Here is a 22,161-nt window from a genome sequence, read left to right as displayed (position 1 = left end):
ACGTTAATTCTGTCCATGCTTAGCACACTCATACTCACACAGGTACATTCTGTCCATAGTTAGCACACTCATACTCACACACTTGGGTTCATTCTGTACATGCTTAGCACATACATACATGGGTACATTCTGTACATATTTATCACACTAATACTTGCACACATAAGTTCATTCTATCCATGCTTAGGACACTCATACACAAACGGGTAATACTGTCCATGCTTAGCACACTCATACTCACACACACACATACGGGTTATTCTGTCCATACTTGGCACACTCATACACTGTCACAATTGGTGTCCGCGAGTTACCCGTCTCAGGTGGTGATCGGGTTTCAACGGAGGCCGGCATGACTGGAATCACAGATAATGTAGATAGCTCTATTTATAAGACTTGTGTAGCAGTGAAAACTGCCTTTGATGATAAATGACAGGAACTGGAGAGACCAGACTGGGACCGGCAGGAAGACTTGTTGAATTGAACTGATGAACTAAGAACTTGACTCTGGACTGGAACAACGTGGACTGAACTGATGAGCTTGACACTGGACTGGAACAACGTGGATGGCTGAAGGGAAGTCAGGTAATGCTGAGATGAGGGCTAAACAGGGTAATCTGGAATTTCTATGACAAAGACTGGAACTCAGGTGCAGGCTGGATTGGATAATTGGGAATAACAGGTTTCAGGAAGGAATGGGTAGGTTTGGGAATTTTAGGTTCAGGGAGGGAGTAGGTAGGTAAAAGGGGCAGGAGTTGATCCACAGCAGGAAGCTAGGCAGGGTGACACGATGCAGGTTTACAGAGTGCCAGGAACCAACCAGGAGTAGGACTAGCAGCAGAGCACAGGCCAGGTATTGCTGTAACAGGATGTCTGGATGACAGGTATTACTGTAGCAGGTTTTCGGGATGCACCAGGGGTTGCTGTCAGCAGGCTTACTGGATTGCCAGGTTTGGCTGTAACAGGTTTTCTGGAAGCACCAGGGGGTTGCTGCCAGCAGATTTACTGGATTGCCAGGTACAGCTGAAACAGGTTTTCTGGATAGCGCCAGGGATTGCTGTAGCAGGTTTCAGTGATATACTTGAATACTTGAATGCAGGAACAGCATGAACCATACACCACGGGAAGACGAGATGTTCAGGCCCAGAATGCTATCAGGAGAGGATATATATACCATGGGTCTGGCAGCAATTGGTGGATACGGACAGGTGGTCTGGTAGTAGTATTCTGAGTGGTGGAAGGCACAACATGCAGAGGGAGTATTCATCTCTGCAGCTCTGAGAATCAGAACCACACCTGTGATTCCAATCAGGGCTAGCAGTGCTCACAGACAGAGAAGAGGCCAGGTGCAATAATCAGAGCAAATCCTCCAGGCAAATTACACACACAGATCCATGGGGGAGCTGACAGGGGTAAGTCCCAGGGCAAAAAGGTGACAACTAGACAGGGTCGTGACACACACACATACGGGTTATTCTGTCCATGCTAAGCGCACTCATACACAAACACACACAGGTACATTCTGTGCATCATTCCCGCCTTTCTGGCGATTACAGGCATTGGAAAGCGAGGGGTGGGGCCACAGCCTTGTTATGGATGACATTTCCTGGACACTTTGATGGAATCTACTTCTCCATTGTTGCCGCTTTGTTCTTTCATATATTAAAATTCAATGTCATTTTTTGATGAACGAATTCTGTTGCTCAGGCAGCTAAATGTAAATGATACGGCCATTACCAGGGGCAATATGTTTGCATTAATTGGCCGCTCATTCACTCAGGAAGAGGAAATGGCTTTTGGAAAATGCTTTTACGCATAAATCAGAAAAAGAAAAAGTAACGGGAAAGCCATTTCCCCTCAGAATATACGATTGCCCCCACCGCCGGCCCATCTAATATTTGTGCTATAAGGGTGACTGAGGCTCTTTCTGTGCTGCAAGTAAACAAGGGCGTGATTCAGAGATGGACGCAGAATCCGCCGCAGCAGCATCTATTGGCAGTCCTCTGTCTGCGACATTATGCAAATGGCACTACAAAGTCCTTACCTTGGGTACATCCGAATGGTAGTCGCACCATCGAAATTTGTGCCAGCCCTCTAGCAGGTGCAGATTCTCCGTCTGAATACAGCCTCCTATCAAGGGCGTATGAAGAGAGGAGGGGGCCCGTGGTCACTCCCCGTTCAGGGCCCCCTTCTCTCTGTCTGGAGGCCGCCGCACACTAAGCCTCAGCAGGCTCTGGGCAGTGGTCTGTGCCCGGAGTCTACTGCGCATGTGCAGGTCACCGGGGAAATTACGCGGCAGCCATTTTCCCAGTGATTTCCCTACTGCGCATGCGCAGAACACCGGGAAAATGGCCACGGTGGCCATTTTCCAGGCATTTTGTGTAGCACCTCTACAGCCGATGGGGGACTTCGGAGAGGTAAGTATTAAAGAGCATGGGTGCAGGGTGTGTGGGCCCCCCTTGGACCCAGAGGCCTGTATGCACCGCACACCCTGCACCCATTATAGATATACCCCCGCCTCCTATACCTACCTCAGCCACTTTCACTAAAACGACCGCGACACTCCCAAAACACGCCCATTCAACAGACCAGTTTTGCACAAATTTCTAGCCTCCTCCCAGTCACCGCCCAGGAATGCACCTCACTTTTCCAGCAGGAATTTCCGCCCACGCGCAGTTGCATAAAAGCGCTGAACTACATGAACATCAGCATCGCACTTCAGCTTAATGATCCTCTACCCCTAGAATCCTGCCCAGAAAAGGTCAGAGGGGAAAGAGCCTGATATTATTGTCAAGCACAGAGCAGACATAAGGGAAGAGAATCCTGCCGTGACTTGCAAAATTGAAAATCAGGGGCCTATTTATAAATAAGCCTCTATCTCTCTGGCGATCAGGCAGATGTCTGTATGAAGCTTATCGCTGCGATAAGAGCCCAGTAGAGGGTAGATTTACTACAGAGTGGTTTGCCAAAGCTGCCAATCATCTGCAGCTTTGACTGCTAGTTCTAAAACAGCAATAGGAATAAACCAGGTTTGTTTAGAATTGCTTCCTAATGCTGCTGAGGGGACTCTGGAGCAGCTCTACCGGAATCGGGAGGTCAGATGAGTAATCAGGGGCAGGGAGGGAGGCAGTAGGCTCCGTGTGGCATGGAGGGGTAGGCTTTGTGTGGCGTGGGGGTAGGCGGGTAGGCTCGGTGTGGCTTTAGGCTACATGTAGCTTGAAGGTGGTAGGGGGGTACATTTGCTTTTTACCATACTTATCTGTATACCATACCGTTGTATATACACTCCTTTAGAGCACTGTCTATACAGTAATTGTCCCGACTTTCGTGGCTTGTGGACTCTAACATTTACAGAATCACATGACTTAAGTGAAATGAACCAACCTTCATTACAGAGTCCATGTACCAGCAATCTTTGCATTGACTGTTGGCTAGATTTAATGCTGACTCACTCTTTCGGTCATGCATGATGAATTACCACTTGATTCACTTGCTTTACATTCCGAGGCCTTATGTCCCATTTTGTGACACTTGAAGCACTTGTACTTGGGCCTATTAAGTTTCATGCCGTTTAACAGTGGAATTCTAAGCATTTGTCTCAGGGATATGGGTTCTTGAAACTGCAGTTGTTTGGCCCATTCAATCTCCATTGATAGCTTAGCAGCTCATGACTCCAAAGCTACTACAAGAAAATCATAAACTGGCGTAAGGTTTTGCAGCATCACCACTGCAACCTCTTTATCCTCCACTTGGATACCTACTGAAGTCAATTGCTGAGATATAGACAGCATCCTATCTATATTTTTTTATATTTTTGCATACAACTAGCTTGCCATACAAAGTGTGTCGCAGGGCGTTCTCTCTCAACAGATGCAATAGTTATAGTAGCTTCCATTCTCGGGACAAGTCTTCAGACAATTATTTTATATTTTCACAGACTTGTCCCTGTTTCCAGAACTACTTATAAAAAAATTATACAAAAAAAGCTGTCGGTACTGTGACCATTGAGTACCATCAGAAAAAAGCAGTTTATATGTATACTGGTGTATCCTCTTTCACCCAGCGTTTTTGCACCATATAAAGCGAGACGCATGGCACGACTTAGATGCAGCACCATTGATAGTAGGATTCATAGTTTCACTTTCTAGCATCTTTTTCGCATCACAGCCGTAGACAATCAGACGTGTACTATAGTGTACTGTGTACCATTGAGTAACATCAGAAAAAGAGCTGTTTGTATATACAGATGTGTCCTCATTTATCTAGCAACTTTTGCGCCATATGATGCGAGACGTCTGGCGCAACTTAGCCGCAGCACCACTGATAGCGGGACTTGTGCTTTCGCATTTTAGCGACTTTGTTGCATTACAGCCGCAGACAAACATACTTGTAGTGGGGACTTAGGATTCGCAATTTCTCGCAAACCTGGCAGTGTAACCTCGCACAATGCTGCATGGCGGGACAAGTGGCGCTGCTCTGTTGCATCGGTCTTGCCTTTATTCTCATATTAATGTATTTTTCGCGCTACTATTGCATGCAATTCCAGTAGACGTGTACAGGGAAAGTGTAGCAAGTGCTTTGGTGACATTACTGGTTCGAAAAAGATGCAAAGTGAGTAAATTATTGGGTGAAGAAGACACATGGCGCGGCTTAGTCACATTTTTCATGGTACGCCGAACAGGGCTAATTGGAGCGATTTAGGGATAGGTATATTTGGACACACCTGTATATATTTGCAGCTGTAAAGTTATATATTCAAATTGAATATTAATAAATATGTATTTTGCAAATAGGGGTGTGCACCGGCCACTTTTTGTGCTTTGGTTTTGGATCTGAATCTTTCTTCGTGTTTTGGATCTGGATTGGTTTTGCCAAAACCACCCTTCCGTGTTTTGGGTTCTGGGTTTTGTGTTTTGGATCTGTATTTTTTTGAAAAAAAGCATAAAAACAGCTAACATCACAGAATTTGTAGGTTTTTCTGCTCCTATGCTATTATTAACCTCAATAACATTCATTTCCACTCATTTCCAGTCTATTCTGAACACCTCACACCTCACAATATTGTTTTTAGGCCAAAAGGTTGCACCGAGGTAGCTGGATGACTATGCTAAGCGACACGAGTGGGTGGCACAAACACGTGGCCCATCTAGGAGTGACACTGCAGTGGCAGACAGGATGGCAGTTTAAAAAACTAGGCCCCAAATAGTACATAATGCAAAGAAAAAAAAGAGGTGCAAGATGGAATTGTCCTTGGGCCCTCCCACCCTTATGTTGAATAAACAGGACATGCACACTTTAACAAACCAATCATTTCAGCGCCAGGGTCTGCCACACGACTGTGGCTGAAATGATTGGTTCGTTTGGGCTCCCATAAAACAAGCTGGCAATTAATCTGTCCCTGCACAAACCGGCTCTATAGAGGCAAGATGTCATCCTCATCCTCCTCATCCACCGATTCCTCACCCTCTTCAGTGTTGTCCTCATCCTCACAGAGTATTCATTCGTCCCTGCTGGAATCCACCACCACAGGTCCCTCTGTACGTTCTGGAGGCTGGTCTCCCTGGAAGAATTGACCATTCATTTTGAAGAACATCATCTTCTCCACATTTTGTGGAAGCAACCTCCTACGCCTTTCGCTGACAAGGTTCCCGGCTGCACTAAACACTCTTTCGGAGTATACACTGGAGGGGGGGCAACTTAAGTAAAATAGAGCCAGTTTGTACAGGGGCCTCCAAATTGCCTCTTTTTCCTGCCAGTACAGGTACGGACTGTCTGACATCCCTACTTGGATGCTGTCACCGATGTAATCCTCCACCATTCTGTCAATGGTGACAGTATCATATGCAGTGACAGTAGACATGTCAAAAATTGTTGGCAGGTCCTTCAGTCCGGACCAGATGTCCAAACTTGTTCCTGTCTGCCCTGCATCACCGCCAGCGGGTTGAAAAAATAATATTTTCCGGCACTTTGGAGGTTACACCACCCTTCAACAGACGAGCCAGCTGGCTCTTGACTTATGACACAGGCGCACGCTTGGCGCTACTTTGTTGATGCATGTGCGGCTACAGCGCACACAAGTCACAAACACAGAAAAAGGTTTTTTGGGGTTTTTCTGGAGCGCACTTTGAGGGTTACACCACCCTTCAACAGACGAGCCAGTCAGCCCTTGACTTATGACACAGGCGCACGCTTGGCGCTACTTTTTTGATGCACGTGCGGCTACAGCGCACACAAGTCACAAACACACAAAAAAATAAATTCCTCCATTTTGGGGTTTACACCACCCTTCAACAGACGAGCCAGCCAGCCCTTTACTTATGACACATGCGCACGCTTGGCGCTACTTTGTTGATGCACGTTCGGCTACAGCGCGCACAAACAGAAAAATATATATTTTTTTGCACTTTGGGGGAGCACCCTTGATGGACAGAGCACCCTTTGGACAACACTACAGCACCCCTTTAGGACTACAGCCTTTATGGGACACTGCACAACACAGCCCAGCCAGCGCCTATGGACAACAGCAGCACAACACAGCCCAGCCAGCCCCTATGGACTTTGGAGTGGACACAGCCCCTATGGACGACAACAGCAGCACAACTCCCACCCTCCCTCTTCACTGTCCACAGCCGGAGTGAAAAATGGCGCCGACGCGGGTACTTTTTATAGAATCCAAAACCCGCGAGAATCCGACAGCGGGACGATGACGTTTTGTCTCGATTTCAGATCCGAGTCAGGTGGGAAAACTCGAACCTGACTCGTATCCGGCTCGGATCGGGGGGTTCGGATTTCAGATCTCCGAAACCACTCATCTCTACTAAAAAACTGCTTGTTCTAATTGTTGTTTACTTGCATAAAGTATAAACCCCCCCCAGGGTTTTGCTGATTGTGGAAGAGGATTACAATGCTTTGGACTCTTGTTCTTTTGGCACATTCCTTTGTGTTGTAAAATAATCAAATAATCTCAGGGATAACAGACTTTGTGATTATAGTTAGGAGGAAATCTGTCTTCTCTACAGTTATGAAGATTGACCAAACTGCCTCTGTTAAAAGTTAATGCTACCCGTATATATCCAGCTAATACACTTTAGGGATTTACTTAACCTTGGCTGGAGATAAAGGACCTCATTCAGAGTCGGTCGTTGCGGCCGCACGGTCGTACGCCACTGATGTTCGCTAAACTGCGCATGCGTAAAGTTCGCAATGCGCAGGCGCAAACTAGCGGCTACGATCAGAAATTTCTCTCTCCTTGAACACCGCCAGGTCGGTAGTTTGAGTGACAGAATGAGGCATTTGTGGGTGGTAACGAGAAGGTGCTTGAAAACGGGGGTGTGGAGATCCGAACGCAGGCGTGCCTAATTATGCGAACGGCGTTTTATGGGAGTGCATAATTAACAAAGTAGTGTCATGGCACACGTGACAGGAGGGTTTACACTGACATGATCGTAGAGCTTAAGAGAGGGTATGGTCAACCTTTAGCTCTACGACCAGTTCCGATGGATTCCGATGGTCTCGATTAATCCTTATATCCCAGGAGATGACGTGTGTGGTGAACGAGAAGGGGGCGTGATGTAGTCTTACGGCCGCTTCTTACCCTCGGTCGTTCAGCTAACGATCTCATCTTAGGACCGCAACTTGTGATCGCTTCATTTGCATATCCGGCCCCTTTCCCCTACGACCGTGCGGCCGCAACGACCGACTCTGAATGAGGTCCAAACTCCCAGCCAACCAGCTCCTGTCATTTTTCAAACACATTTTTCAAACACAGCCTGTGACATGGCAGTTAGGAGCTGATTGGCTGGTACTTTATTTCCCTTCACTTTATCTCCATCCAAGGCTTAGTAAATAGACCCCTCAATTACTCTTCCACCTCTTGTGAAAACTCTCGCAGTGGTCACGGTGCAATCTCTGGATTGTGGCCCTCATTCAGAGCCGCTCGTAAGCGGCCGCTCGTTCGTTATGAGCGATGTTCGCTCATCTGCGCATGCGTACGGATTGTAATACGCATGCGCGAACCAGTCAGTGCGGCCGAAAATCGTTTGTTCGCTAAATAGCGAATGCCTGCCATTTTGAGTGACAGGAGGAGGCGTATGTGGGTGGTAACAGGGGAAGGTGCTTGAAAACGGGGAGTGGAATTCAGAACGCAGGCGTGCTTAAAGGTCAAAACGGGCGTTTTAAGGGTGTGCATAATTAGTACAGCAGCGTCATTGACCACGTCACTTGGCTGTTTTATAGTCAGAACTGCTCGCAAGATAGCGGTAGGAAAAACCAACCACAAGAATAGCGAGCAGTTCATACGCTGTTCGATGTACTCGATTAATCTAATAAATAGCGGACATGACATATGATGCGAGCGGCCAGGGGGCGTATTTTCAATTTTACGACCGCAAGTTTTGTTCGCTCGTTCAGACATAGAGGCGTCAACAGACCGCAAAGAGCGAACGGTTCATTTGAATAGCCACCCCTTTTTTGTGAACGAACGACCGCAAATAGCGTCTGGCTCTGAATCAGGGCCTGTGTTCATATCTCCTTTGGGTCACTGGCCAATCACAGCCACCATATTTTGGAGCTCAGAAAAAGGAGCTGGTTACTGACCCACACTCCAGTCATAAGTAAAACTGATCTCAAGATGTGCCACCATTAAGCAATAATCATATTAGATCTTATCCAGGTGGTATGTAAACCCTTCTGAAGACCACCAGTTTAGACCAACTAGAGCAGCCAGTGTGGGAACGTACGCTGGGGCTCCCACACATCACCAGGGTCATGCATATCCTGGAGCCTGAGGCAGTCCCATGATAAAATAAAAAGCATCGAATTCTACAAGCCAAACAAAGACACACATTTCTAGACAATTGTCTCACGGTGGAACTTATGGTTGTGATTTGCCTTCCACAGCGGCCATCTTGAATCGGGAAGTTACACAGAGAACAGCTCAAACGAAGCCAAAATGCTCTTCTAACAGTATCAATCTCTTTTTTTTTCTTCTTAATTCTTCCTCACCACAAGCTCTTTTTGCTTTTCCGTTCCTCTCTCCATTTATCAATAAAATAAATGTTCATTACACATGAGCACATTTAAGTACCTCACAGCTTCCCACACAACCAGGGGCGCCGAGAGGGCGGTGGGGGGAGCGGGTACTAATCACTTGGGCTTGTTGGAGGGGCCCGGCGAGGGCCAGGGTCCGACGCCCCCCCCCTCCCTTACTTGTCAGCAGCCCAGCACATGCTGCTGTGTGGTGGGCTGCAGTGGAAGACTGCTCGCTGTCTTCTCTGCCTGTGGGCGGGAGCAATCATGCTAATGAGAATTTCTTATTGACGCTTATCACATGCAATAAGAAATTAAGGTTTGCCCTAACGTATCCAAAAACACAGGCAGGGACAGGGGCTCCGATAGCTACTGTGATCACTTCACACCATCTGGAGATGGCATTAGCTACCGATGGGCCAATGCAGGTGAACTGCTCAATAAAAACAAAAATATTACTTATAAATGTGAGCATCGTAATAACCATGCCTATCCCGGATAATACATAATAAATTATCATTATATACTTTGACTGACATTTTCTAAATTGTATAGGTGTGAGTATTTTCCCTAATGGCTTTTCCTGTGCAGTACTGTGTGGCACAATGTGAACTGGGGGCAATATGAACTGGGGGGCACTACAGTGTGTTCCAACACATTTGGGGTGCTGGGAGTATTTATACAGTTTACTTTTTTAATAAATCCACCAGTATATTTATTTTGCCCATTGTATCGGTCGCGGCCACCACAAGTTAGTTGCCCCTGGGGTTCCCACAAGACAATCCGTCTGCCAACCAGTTCCCCATTTGGGTTTTTATTGATGTTTCAAATGGGGCTTGATGAGACACTGACAAGTTCTAGGGGTGTTCGACCTGAGCGGTCGAACAGGGGCGCCACCCATAGAGGGCGCACCCTTCCCCAGATTTCAGCGGGACAGTACTGCCAAAGTGGCCCGCGGGTGGTCAAATCGGGGGGTTGGGGACCCCTACCGGCGCGCCGGTGCCAGGACCCCGGAGTCTGAATGGATGCTGAGCGCATGCATGAGAGGGCTGAGGGAAGCCCAGCTAGTGAGGCTCCCCCCAGCCTAACGTTATTTGGAGGCGTGCCATGTGGGCACGCCCCTCAGATAACATCACATAATGAGGTGTGGCCTATGGTAATGAGGCCACACCTCAATTCGGTCGCGCGCAGAGCGCTATTAGCCCTGGAGCCGGCCCTGGACACTGAACTGGGTCAAAGGCATTTTGGCTTCATGTTAAGCCTCTGAACTAAACCATATTGGATTTTTGGAATAAACTTGCTAAAAGAATAATTAAGCCTGGTAGGAATCTGAATCGGCATAGCCTCTCTCCAGCTATGAGCCAATTGTTTTGGAAAATTCATGGTTAGCAACAAGTTCCCAGAGATTCAGGCAAGTAATAAATTGTCAGCTTCTCGGTCTATCAGGATTCCCTGGAAGCTTGTGGGGGAAAGGGAGGGGGGTCAAAGTAACAATAGTTTGCCCAGTATTAATGTGCAGTGTATAATCTTATCATTTTTTGTCAGTAAGGGGTAAGGGTGAGCATACGAGCTTCACTTCAAAATTATTTTCGTTTTTTTTAACTTTTACTTTGTCAATTCTATGTCCTTTCTGTTGGGGAAGTGTGCGCAGCCTTGATAAAAAACAGAATACTGTACACACCTGTGGTTAATTGTGTAGGCAGTGACCAGTCAGGTAACTTAACCAGGCTCTGTTTATTGGTATAAAGTTAATGTACAGCCGTACTCACTGTTATATATTTAGCAATGGAGCGGACCAGGGGTGCAGAGAGCTCACCAATCGGTGACTCACCTCTCTGAGGGTAACTGTGCAGTGTCTGGAACGATTGATGCAGCGGGGTGATGTCTCGTGTCTCTGTAGCTAAGAGGAAGACATCAGTCCTCTACGATGTCTGCGCATGACCAGATACACTACCGGCAGCCATCTTGGTTATTGAATGAAGCTTTCCTGGAGGAGCCATTTTGCTGGAGACTGCACAGTAGTGCACTACACTACTAACACTTTCTGCTTAATCGTATTGATTATTGTGTTATAATAGTAGTTGGATTGGTGGCAGTTCTATTTAATCTTTTTGTACTAGTTGACAACAGAAAAACATACAGTACGGATTTACCGGCAATAGTGAAAAATTTTATTTTTGTGTTGTTAAAATAAGGGGGAAATCAGGCCTAAACGGCTACACATTTTCACAATTAATCAGGAATTATTATTTGGCACTTTACTGTTGCAGAGGCCGAACGCACTGCGTTATGCTGTGGAATGAGCCACTAAGGAATGACATTTCCAAATCAATTGCAGCATCGTGGGAAATCAGAGAGAAAAAACAACTGTTTATCTAACCCACAAGCTGTGATTCATGACAGACCTTCAGAGTTATAGCACGGCCTGCCTGGATTACTCTCAATTGGACGTAAAACGCAGCTTACACACATTACAGTGACATTAAACAGCTCATTGTTTGAGCAGGGTTCAAAAAAGCGATCTAATTTTCCACAGAACATGCAATAAAAATGCTGTTATTAATTTAAAACATGTGGAGATCTCACACATAAGGAAGAGGCTTAGTAATTGGTATGAGGTTCATAACAGTGCAACACTCAAATATGAACTTTATTTCCTGACTTGATTTAGATAGGACAGTCCAATTTTAAGGGGACTGTGCCGCCTCCAACAGCCGTGTCCCCTTCACCGGCAGAGCAGTGGTGAGCAAGTGCTGTTTGTACCTAACACTAGTGCACGTTGCAATGCACTGTGGGTGTAATGATATCTCTACTCTATGTATATAAGATAAAGGATCTGATTCAGACCCGCTCGCTAGATGCAATCGCTCGCACCCAGCGCATGCAAATTCGGCTAAGTGACAGCAAGGCAGTCGCTCGCTCGGAAAGGCATAAGCACGCCCACTTTGTTTTGGCGAGTGATCACTTTGTGTCTAGAAACGCTCGTTAGCTTATGAGGAGACGCCCACTAGCGCACGTCATCTCCAGGAAGTGTATTAAAACATTGGTACATCGAGGACAATCCGAAGCGATCGCAGCGCTTGTGGTTGCCTTACCCTACCGCAAGCACTGCGAGGACTTCAGTGTAAAAAACAGGCATGTGACGTGTACTATGACGCTGGCTGTTAATTATGCACGCCTATGAAACGACGTTGAAACACTCAGGCAACGCCTGCGTTCGCACCTCCACTCCCCCGGTATTAGTGTCCTGCCCCTGTTACCACCCACAAACGGCCTCTCCTGTCACTCATTACACTGGGCTGTCTTTGCTGGGCAAGCGAGCGGATTCCAATTGCTCCGAGTGGTTTGCGCATGCGCAGAACGAAGCGTACGCATGTGCAGTCGCTTACCATCGGCTGCGAACGAGTGAGCGGCCGCTTGCGAGTGGCTCTGAATGAGCTCCAAAGTCCCCTGTTTAAGGGTCTGTCTGTTCATTCGGGCTAATCTCTTGAACCACTGGACGGATTTTGATGGGTTTTCACGATTCTATACAGCATTGGTTGAGCAAGGTTTAGTTGTGAAGCATTAATCTGTGACAAAGGGGAGCCGAGGAGTGACTATTTTAGTGAAGCAAAGTTGCAGAAAAAAATCTTGCACACAGCTGCTGTATAGGAGTGGGCCAGTAAGAGATAGTCTGAGGAAGCCGCTGATGTATACCACAAGGCAGGGAAACGTGTTACAGACTTCAGCTCCACATTATCATCCACCAATACAGGACGCTCTGTTGGATCAGCTTTACTGTGAGTAATCTTAAAAACAACTAAAAACAGCTCTCAGTGAATACCGCTATCTGGGCAATAATAAGACTTTTGCCAATTATTTCTGCATGCAAAGCGGATGAATGATAGCTGATATTACGCCTACCTGGCTGGACACTATGGCCCTGATTCAGAGCCAGACGCTTTGACAGAGCGCTCGCTCTGAATCAGGGCCGTCCTTCCTAATTTTAGAGCGGCCTCCTGGCCGCTCGCATAGCTGTGGGTGACCACCCACAGCTATAGCGAGCAGCCAAAAAGATGGTCGCGATGGTCAAGACCATCGCGACCATCGGGCTTGCGACGAGACCCTTGTGGTAGGGTCTCGTTGCCGCAAGCCCTGGAGTGCTTTCGGCTCTATCAGAGCCGAGAGCACTCCCACTGACATCACTAGTGATGTCAGTGGGGCCGGCCTCAGACGGTAGGCGTTCCCATGGGAACGCCTCCGTCTGGGCAGCCACGCCCCCGGCATGCCCACCAAAGGGGGCGTGCTGTCACTCACCATCGACAGCACGCCCCCTTTGTAGCGAGTCCCATAGCGACGGCTTGGTCGTCGCTATCCGGATCTCGCGCATGCGCACGACGGAGCCGGCTCCCTCGTGCGCATGCACACTGGGCCAACATCGACCCGCTTGCGAGCGCTCAGCTCTCGCGAGCGGGTCGGAATTAGGCCCCATATCCCATTAAGGGTGATGGGAAGATCCCTATCATTCCAAGAGAAAGTTTTCAACTATTAAATGGACAGAAGATATATGAGACCGTGTATTTACACATATCTATTATCAAGTCTCTCTCAACCATCAAGAACAAAAAGTACTGCTATACAATTGGTCCTTGACCCAATATAAAGGGTATAGATTAGAATACACTTGGAACCTTGAAGTGTTATTTTTCTGGGACATTAGCCAGAGGAACGACCTTATGTGTATCATTTATATGTATATTATTCACTTCCACAATATAGCAACATATGTGGAAGTGTTGGCGGCCTGCTCTATCTTGTGGCTGCTCTATAATTATATGCTCAGATATTAACCTGATATTTTAGAAAACAATTTTACATACTGTCGTTTATGTAAATTGTCTTGTATTTTTGTGTGCTTATATATGGCCATTTGTATGTGACAATAATTTGTATTTATTATAATTAAGCTAAAGGGTCTCCAATCAGCAGTGCTTTTTATTATTCTCTTTTTCAGTAAGAGATAGTGACTTGTTTTTTCTTTTTTTTTTATATATACTCTTTTTATTGAGCAAACCACAATAAAATAATAGAGACAAATATTCAAAAATAAATTACAGCACAAAATATGCATATGAAATGTAAGCTGTAACAGTTCATAACAGTAATATAGTGGTTAAATTTTTTAGTATAAGAGAAACGTATAGATGGAAGAAAAAATATCTCGCAGCAACCCGTCAAGAAGTAATAGAGAGAAAAGAAAAGGAGAAGAAAAGCCGTAAAGAAAGCAAGGGAACATAAAGGAGATAAGTGTAGTAGAAAAAATAAAATGTTAAATATTGAACTGAGAGGGAATGTTTTGGTGTGTCAACCAAGGGGCTCATACTTTATCAAAAGATTTCGATGTGTTGCGTAATAAAGCAGTCATGTATTCCACCTTGTAGACGTACCAGACCCGTGATAATATTACCTGCATAGGAAAAGGATCAGGGTCGGAATAACTTATTCTGATATCATGATAAGGAGGGCCGATAGAACGGGAGGAGAAAATGCTGAGGATCAGAGGGAATCGTGGTCTCAAAGAGGCGCGAGAGGAGATCGACAACCTCCTGCCATATACTAGTTAGTTTGGGACAGGTCCACCAGATATGCAAAGTGACTTGTTTTTTCATTCCACTGGTAGCATATTTTCCTGGGCGCCTCCACTCCCATGGACATTACTTTCCCTCCCCCACATGCAGAGCGCAACTAGGGACCTAATCCAGCACGCAATGCTGAACGCAAATTCCCAAATGGGTCCTGCATGAATGCATACTGCCCCCCGTTTTCCGTAAGTGGCAAGCCCAGGATGTGCGTCCACAGATGCAGTTTCTTGGCATCACAAGCCAGTCAACCTGTGTAAGCTGAGACTTGGGTAAATTTATTAAAGGCCCCCATACACAGTAAGATTGAAGGTTGGTAAGATGAGTTGGACGATTGCCCTTGAAATTCTACCCTTCAAATTTTTCATAAGATGTGGTCAAATGGTGTACGACTGATCGTTACGATCATAGGATAAGATGCATAAAAGTGTGTCACATCGTACACGATCAGCTGGAATCTCTCTGCAAAACCATCTGATCTGCGATCCAACTAGACCACTGCGGGGACGCGCATCGGGTTCGCAAAAGACTCAAAATACATCTATTTTCAAACGATTGGTCTGATCAACCTGTAGAAACTGACAAAATCAGGTTAAAAATCGTCTCGTGTATGTGCACCTTAAGATTCGAGTTTGGTTGAGTTTTTTTATTTTTTTTAAACTCGATTTGCATCGCCAAAACTCGAGTGAGTTTTTTTTTTTTTGGTTTGCAAATTTACTAAGAAGTGAGTTTAGCTGAAAGTGAGTTTTTCGATGGTGAAGCAAATCGAGAATTCTCCCCCGAGTTGCTAGTAAAGATGAGATTTCTCCCCCAAGATTGCAGTGTTTTCTCTCTGCAAATCTATCTCTCGAGCTAGCAGCCTGCACATATCAGTGAGATATGTGCTGGATGCTTGTGTTGCACCTGTAAAAAACGTGTTTTTGTGTTTCAAAAAATGACCCCCCAAAAGACTAACCAGCCCCGGACTTTCCAGCCTGTCCTAGTTCTTAAATTTACAGGGAAAAAAATGTGTGGGGTTCCACTGTAAATTAAGAACCTGCACCAGGCAGCAGAGACAGAGCTGGCTTTAAATATACATTGAAAAAAAATGACGTGAGGTTCCACGTATATTTAAGATAAAGTTTTATTACATACAGTAAGGTGCATAAATATTGGGACATTGACAGAATTTTCATATTTTGTCCTCTATTCACCACCACAGTGGCTTTGAAATGAAACAAACAAGATGTGCTTTAACTGCAGACTTTCAGATTAAATTTGAGGGTAATTACATCCAAATCAGGTGAACGGTGTAGGAATTACAACGGTTTTCTATATGTGCCTCCCACTTTTTAAGGGGCCAAAAGTAATGGGACAAACTAAACAATCCTAAATCTAACTTTCACTTTTTAATACTTTGTTGCAAATCCTTTGCAGGCAATTACAGCCTGAAGTCTGGAACACATAGACATCACCAGACGCTGGGTTTCATCCCTGGTGATGCTCTGCCAGGCCTCTACTGCAAATGTCTTCAGTTCCTGCTTGTTCTTGGGGCATTTTCCCTTCAGTTTTGTCTTCATCAAGTGAAATGCATGCTCAATCGGATTCAGGTCAGGGGATTGACTTGGCCATTGCATAACATTCCACTTTTTAGCCTTAAAAAACTCTTTGGTTGCTTTTGCAGTATGCTTCGGGTCATTGTCCATCTGCACTGTGAAGCGCTGTCCAATGAGTTCTGAAGCATTTGACTGAATATGAGCATATAATATTGCCTGAAACACTTCAGAATTCATTCTGCTGCTTTTGTCAGCAGTCACATCATCAATGAATACAAGGGAACCAGTTCCATTGGCAGCCATACATGCCCACGCCATGACACTACCACCACCATGCTTCACTGATGAGGTGGTATGTTTTGGATCATGAGCAGTTCCTTTCCTTTTCCATACTCTTCTCTTCCCATCACTCTGGTACAAGTTGATCTTTGTTTCATCTGTCCATAGGATGTTGTCCCAGAACTGTAATGGCTTTTTTAGATGTTGTTTGGCAAACTCTAATCTGGTCTTCCTGTTTTTGTGGCTCACCAATGGTTTACATCTTGTGGTGAACCCTCTATATTCAGTCTTGTGAAGTCTTCTCTTGATTGTTGACTTTGACACATATACACCTACCTCCTGGAGAGTGTTCTTGATTTGGCCAACTGTTGTGAAGGGGTTTTTCTTCACCAGGGAAATAATTCTTCTGTCATCCACCACAGTTGTTTTCTGTGGTCTTCCACGTCTTTTGGTGTTGCTGAGCTCTCCGGTGCGTTCTTTCTTTTTAAGAATGTTCCAAACAGTTGATTTGGCCACACCTAATGTTTTTGCTATCTCTCTGATGGGTCTGTTTTGATTTTTCAGCCTAATGATGGCTTGCTTCACTAATAGTGACAGCTCTTTAGATCTCATTGAGAGTCGACAGCAACTGATTCCAAATGCAAATGTCACACCTAGAATCAACTCCAGACCTTTTACCTGCTTAATTGATAATGAAATAATGAAGGAATAGCCCACACCTGTCCATGAATAGCTTTTGAGTTGATAGTCCCATTACTTTTGGCCCCTTAAAAAGTGGGAGGCACATATAGAAACCGTTGAATTTCCTACAACGTTCACCTGATTTGGATGTAATTACCCTCAAATTAAATCTGAAAGTCTGCAGTTAAAGCACATCTTGTTTGTTTCATTTCAAAGCCATTGTGGTGGTGAATAGAGGCCAAAATATGAAAATTCTGTCAATGCCCCAATATTTATGCACCTGACTGTACATACATTGCCCCGTTGGTTCCTCTGTAAACAACGCCATACCTGAGCACTTGTACAGGGTGGTGTATCAATCTTTGGACGCTGCCCTGGACATAGGCCCTCATTCAGAGCCGCTCGCAAAAAACGAGCGCTCGCTCTGAATGAGGGCAGCCGCTTTTGTTTTGAAAGCCGGCCTCCTGGCCACTCGATAAGCTGTGGGTTGCCACCCACAGCTTTAGCGAGTGACCAGGTGATAGTCGCGATAGTCGAGACGTCGGGGCTTGCGACGAGACCCTTGTGGTAGGGTCTCATCTACCGGAAGCTCCAGGTAGCTTCCTGCTCTAACAGAGCAGGAAGCTCCCTACTGACATCACTGGTGATGTCAGTAGGTCCGCCTACAAACGGCAGGCATTCCTTCAGGAACGCCTGCGTTTGTCCGGCCACCCCCCCACTCCGCCTACAAAATGGGGCGAGCTGTCGATCAACATCGACAGCCGCCCCGTTTGTAGCGATTTGCTTGTGCGGGAGGCATTTTTGCGGAAATTTAATAGGGTTAGGATTTGGGTTTCGCTCCCAGTTGCCAGCCCGGTGTTTCAATTGTTTACAGATGCGGCCGGCTCCGGTGGTTTCGGAGCATATTTTAATGTTGAATGGTGTGCTGCACCTTGGCCGTTTGAGTGGGTTACTGAAGGTTTGACGAGGAATTTGATATTGCTTGAGCTATTTCCTATAATGGTGGCTTTGGAGCTGTGGAGTGGATTCTTGAAGGACCGGGCTGTGATTTTCTGGTGCGATAACCTTGGGGTGGTACAAGCCATTAATAGGCAAAAGTCCTCGTGCTTGCCGGCTATCCGCCTATTACGGTGTCTAGAGGGTAACATTTTGCTGCGGGCTGAGCATGTTCCGGGGGTGGATAATGCCATTGCAGATGCTCTATCGCGTTTCGAGTGAGTGAAGTTTAGGCAGTTAGCACCTCATGCTGATGAAATAGGTGAATTATGCCCGTTTTATTTATGGCAGGTGATCCGGCTGACATGGAGGGATTAGCACGGCGGTCGTTGGCACCGGCTACTCACCTTGTCTATCTTTCTGCTTGGGAGCAATGGAATACATTCCAGTTGCATAGGTAGAACAGAGGTAAGCGTTCTAATTCAATGATGCTTGCCTTTGTTATTATTATTACATTTTATTTATAGGGCGCCACAAGTGGTCCGCAACGCCGTACATACAGTAAAGGGTACACAGAACAGTACATTACAATACAGTAACCAAAATATAAACAGAACACAAGTAACAATTAGCAACACAATTCTCCATACACAGTACAGCTCTGAAGGTGAAGGCTGTCATCGAAGTGCTAGAGTAGAAAGCTGTGAGACAGTGGGGAGGAGGACCCTGCTCCTAGGAGCTAACAATCTAGGGGAGACAGACAGATGACATGAGGCATGAGTGTGCAGAGGGGGACCTGAGTGCAGGAAGTAAGCAAGGTAGAGATGGCTGAGGGGGGAGGGACAGAGACCTGGTAACATGGTTATTTGGTGGAACGGTATGCTTTGGTGAACAGGTGGGTTTTCGGTGCACGTTTGGAGCTCTGCAAGGTCGGGGAGAGCCTGATCGAGCGAGGAAGCTCATTCCAGTGGAGGGGGGCTGCACGGGCAAAATATTGGACACGAGCATGAGATGAAGTAATCAGGGTGGAGGATAGGTAACACTCATTGGCCGACCGGAGAGGGAGAGAGGGAGTATGTAAGGAGATGAGGATGGAGATGTAGGGAGCAGTAGAGTTAGAGAGGGCCTTGTATGTGAAGGTGAGGAGTTTGAAGAGCATTCTGAAGGGGAATGGGAGCCAGTGCAGGTTTTGGCAGAAGAGAGCAGCAGAAGTGGAACGGCGGGAGAGGAAGATAAGTCTAGCTGTAGCATTGAGAACAGACTGGAGGGGGGCAAGATGGCAATGTGGGAGGCCAGTAAGGAGAAGGTTGCAGTAGTCAAGCCGAGAAATTATTAATGAATAAATAATCAGTATGGCAGCATTCTGGGAGAGGAAAGGCCTAATGCCAGCGATGTTGCGTAGCTGGAACCGACAGAGGTTAAATGTGGGGGTGAAGGAGAGTGTGGAGTCAAGGGTAACACCCAAACAGCGAAGTTGGGGGACAGGGGAGATGATGGTGTTGTCAACAGTGATAGTGAGATTGGTTGGAGTTGAGACTCTATTAGGGGGAAAGATGATGAGTTCGGTTTTGTCCATGTTGAGCTTCAGAGAGCGCTCGGACATCCAGGAAGAGATGGCAGAGAGGTAGCTGGATACCTGAGAGGACAGAAGTGGAGAGCTCAGGAGAAGAAAGGTATAGTTGCGTGTCATCGGCATAGAGGTGGTATTGGAGGCCAAAGGAGCTGATGAGTTCTCCTAGTGTAGAGGTGTACAGGGAGAAGAGCAGCGGGCCCAGGACAGAACCCTGCGGGACACCAATGGGAAGGGGGGGAGGTGGAGCCAGAGGCAGGCACAGAGAAGGAGCGGTTGGTGAGGTAAGAGGTGAACCAGGCATGGATGGTGTTAGAGATGCCAAAGGTCTGAAGGGTGCGGAGGAAGAGAGTATGATCCACATTTTCGTAGGCTGCAGAGAGGTCCAGGAGGATGAGCAGAGAGAAGTGGCCCCTGGATTTGGCTGCAAGCAGGTCATTGGTGACTTTGGCCAGGGCAGTTTCAGTGGGGTGAAGTGGGCGAAAGCCAGATTGAAGAGGATCAAGGATGGAGTTGTCAGAGAGATAGCTGGTGATGCGGCTGTAGACAAGCCACTCAAGTAGTTCGGAGGCAAGAGGGAGAAGAAAAATGGGGCGGTAATTGGCGGATGAGGACAGGTCGAGGTTAGGTTTTTTAAGAATAGGTGTGACTAGAGCATGCTTGAATGAGGAGGGAAATATGGCGGTGGAGAGAGATAAGTTGAAAAAGTGAGCAAGGTGGGAGCAGGCGGTGGAGAGGGAGCGTAGAAGTTGAGAAGGGAGGGGGCAGGTGGTAGGGGGAGAGGACAAGATGAGGGAGTGGACCTCATCGCCCGTGGTGGGGCCGAAGGAGCACAAGGTGGGGTGGCCGGGAGGTACAGATGGTGGGGGAGATGGGGTTGCAGCAAGGAGATTGAAGGAAATACTGTGACGAATTGCCTCAATTTTGGAAGAGACGAAAGAGGCAAAGTCAAATGCAGTGAGGGAGGATTGGAGGGGTGGGACGAGTTGAAAGTACCAAAAAGGCGGCGGGGATTGGAGGACTGAGAGTTGAAGCAAACTGGAAGAAGGATTGCTTGGTGAGAGAGGGCCGAGTTGTATGAAGAGAGGACAAACTTGAAGTGAAGGAAGTCCGCCAGAGAGCGAGATTTCCTCCAGAGGTGCTCGGCTGCGCTCGAGCACTTTTGGAGAAACCGGGTCATTTTGGAGCGCCAGGGTTGGGGTTTGGACTGATGGAGTTTGACACCTATATTCGTCGGGCAAGTCTCGGTCGTACGTTGGGAAATTGCTAGCCGGGATTTCCTATTTCCTTCGTCTTCGGGGCGAACACAACATGACTAAGTCATTTTTTCTGTCGCGTGTCCTGAAGGGTTGGGCTAGAGTAGCCCCTGCTCTACCGGACCGCCAATTGACGGGGGTTTGTTGAGTCGCCTTTTGCAAGTAATGGCGTGTATGTGCTCGTCATCATACGAGCTGGGTCTATTTAGACTGGGTTTTGTGATGGCGTATCATGGGACGTTTAGGGTAGGGGAATTGGTCACCCCTTCCAGGACGGCTGATTCGCCTATGCTTCGCTCGCACATCTCGGTCATTTCCGAGGCTGTGCTGTGCTTGATTCGTCGTTCAAAAAATCAGGATCAGCAGGGGTCGTTGGGTATCGCTGGGTCGTTGCAGGATGAGAGCATTTGTCCCGTCATACTGGCATTGGCTTACTTGCGTTCTCGGCCTGGTGGAGTGGGTACTTGGTTGCGGCATCTGGATGCGTCACCAGTCACGCACTTCCAGTTTGTCTGGATTTTGAAGAGTTGTGTTTCGGAGTTAGGTTTATTGCCGTCTGATTACGGCACGCACACCTTTCTCATCGGTGCTGCAACAGATGCTGCTGTGGCAGGGTGGTCGGTGAGCGAAATTCGGGCGTTAGGCAGATGGAAGTCTGGGGGGTACCAGAGATACGTCGGACACTTCGGTCTGACTATTAATTGCAGCTTGGGAAGTAGCTACTCGTCACGGTATTGGGTGGAGGTCTTGAGGAATTTTGTTTTACCAACAGTGTTAACCGCGGCTTGTGGAAGTTTTGTGTTTTGCCTCAGGTCAAGTTGGGATTCCCTTTCCCCTCCTTAGTTTAAGCCCATTTTTAGCCCCTCCCCCTTCCATCACGGTTTTGGAGGCAATTTAGCCCCTCTCGCCCTCCCCTTTTTTCTTTTGTGCACATGCTTTAGCAGTAGTTTTACTTAAATGGCTTTGCTGAGGTTGTTCCGATTGGCCATTTTAGGTGGCTTGATTTAACATCATTATTAATGTTTCTCTATTGCTTTTTGACAGGTTCTCGGCTGGATATTACCTTTATTTGGGTGTTTGGGCATTCCTTTATTTTTTGGGCAGCGCGTTCAAGTATTGCTGTGGACGTTAGGGCGTATCCAGAGAGTAGGTTGGTTAGGTGGACAGGGCATCGTGGCATGCGCTGGGTTGCCTTTCGAGATTATTGCAGCAGACTGTATTTGATTTTGGGTACCGTTGTTCTTCATTGTTCACTTTGG

At 46.8% G+C, this 22,161-nt stretch overlaps 1 pseudogene; it reads left to right on the top strand.

Moving 5' to 3' along the window:
- Positions 1–18,139: 18,139 nt before the first annotated feature.
- LOC148522746 (uncharacterized) lies at positions 18,140–21,745 on the top strand (annotated as a pseudogene).
- The last annotated feature ends 416 nt before the right edge of the window (positions 21,746–22,161 follow it).

This window comes from Taudactylus pleione, unplaced genomic scaffold, assembly GCF_031769625.1.
Source record: "Taudactylus pleione unplaced genomic scaffold, aTauple2 ptg000140l, whole genome shotgun sequence".
NCBI lineage: Eukaryota > Metazoa > Chordata > Amphibia > Anura > Myobatrachidae > Taudactylus > Taudactylus pleione.
Note: the sequence above shows the minus strand (reverse complement) of the source record. Positions and strands in the feature narration are given on the sequence as shown.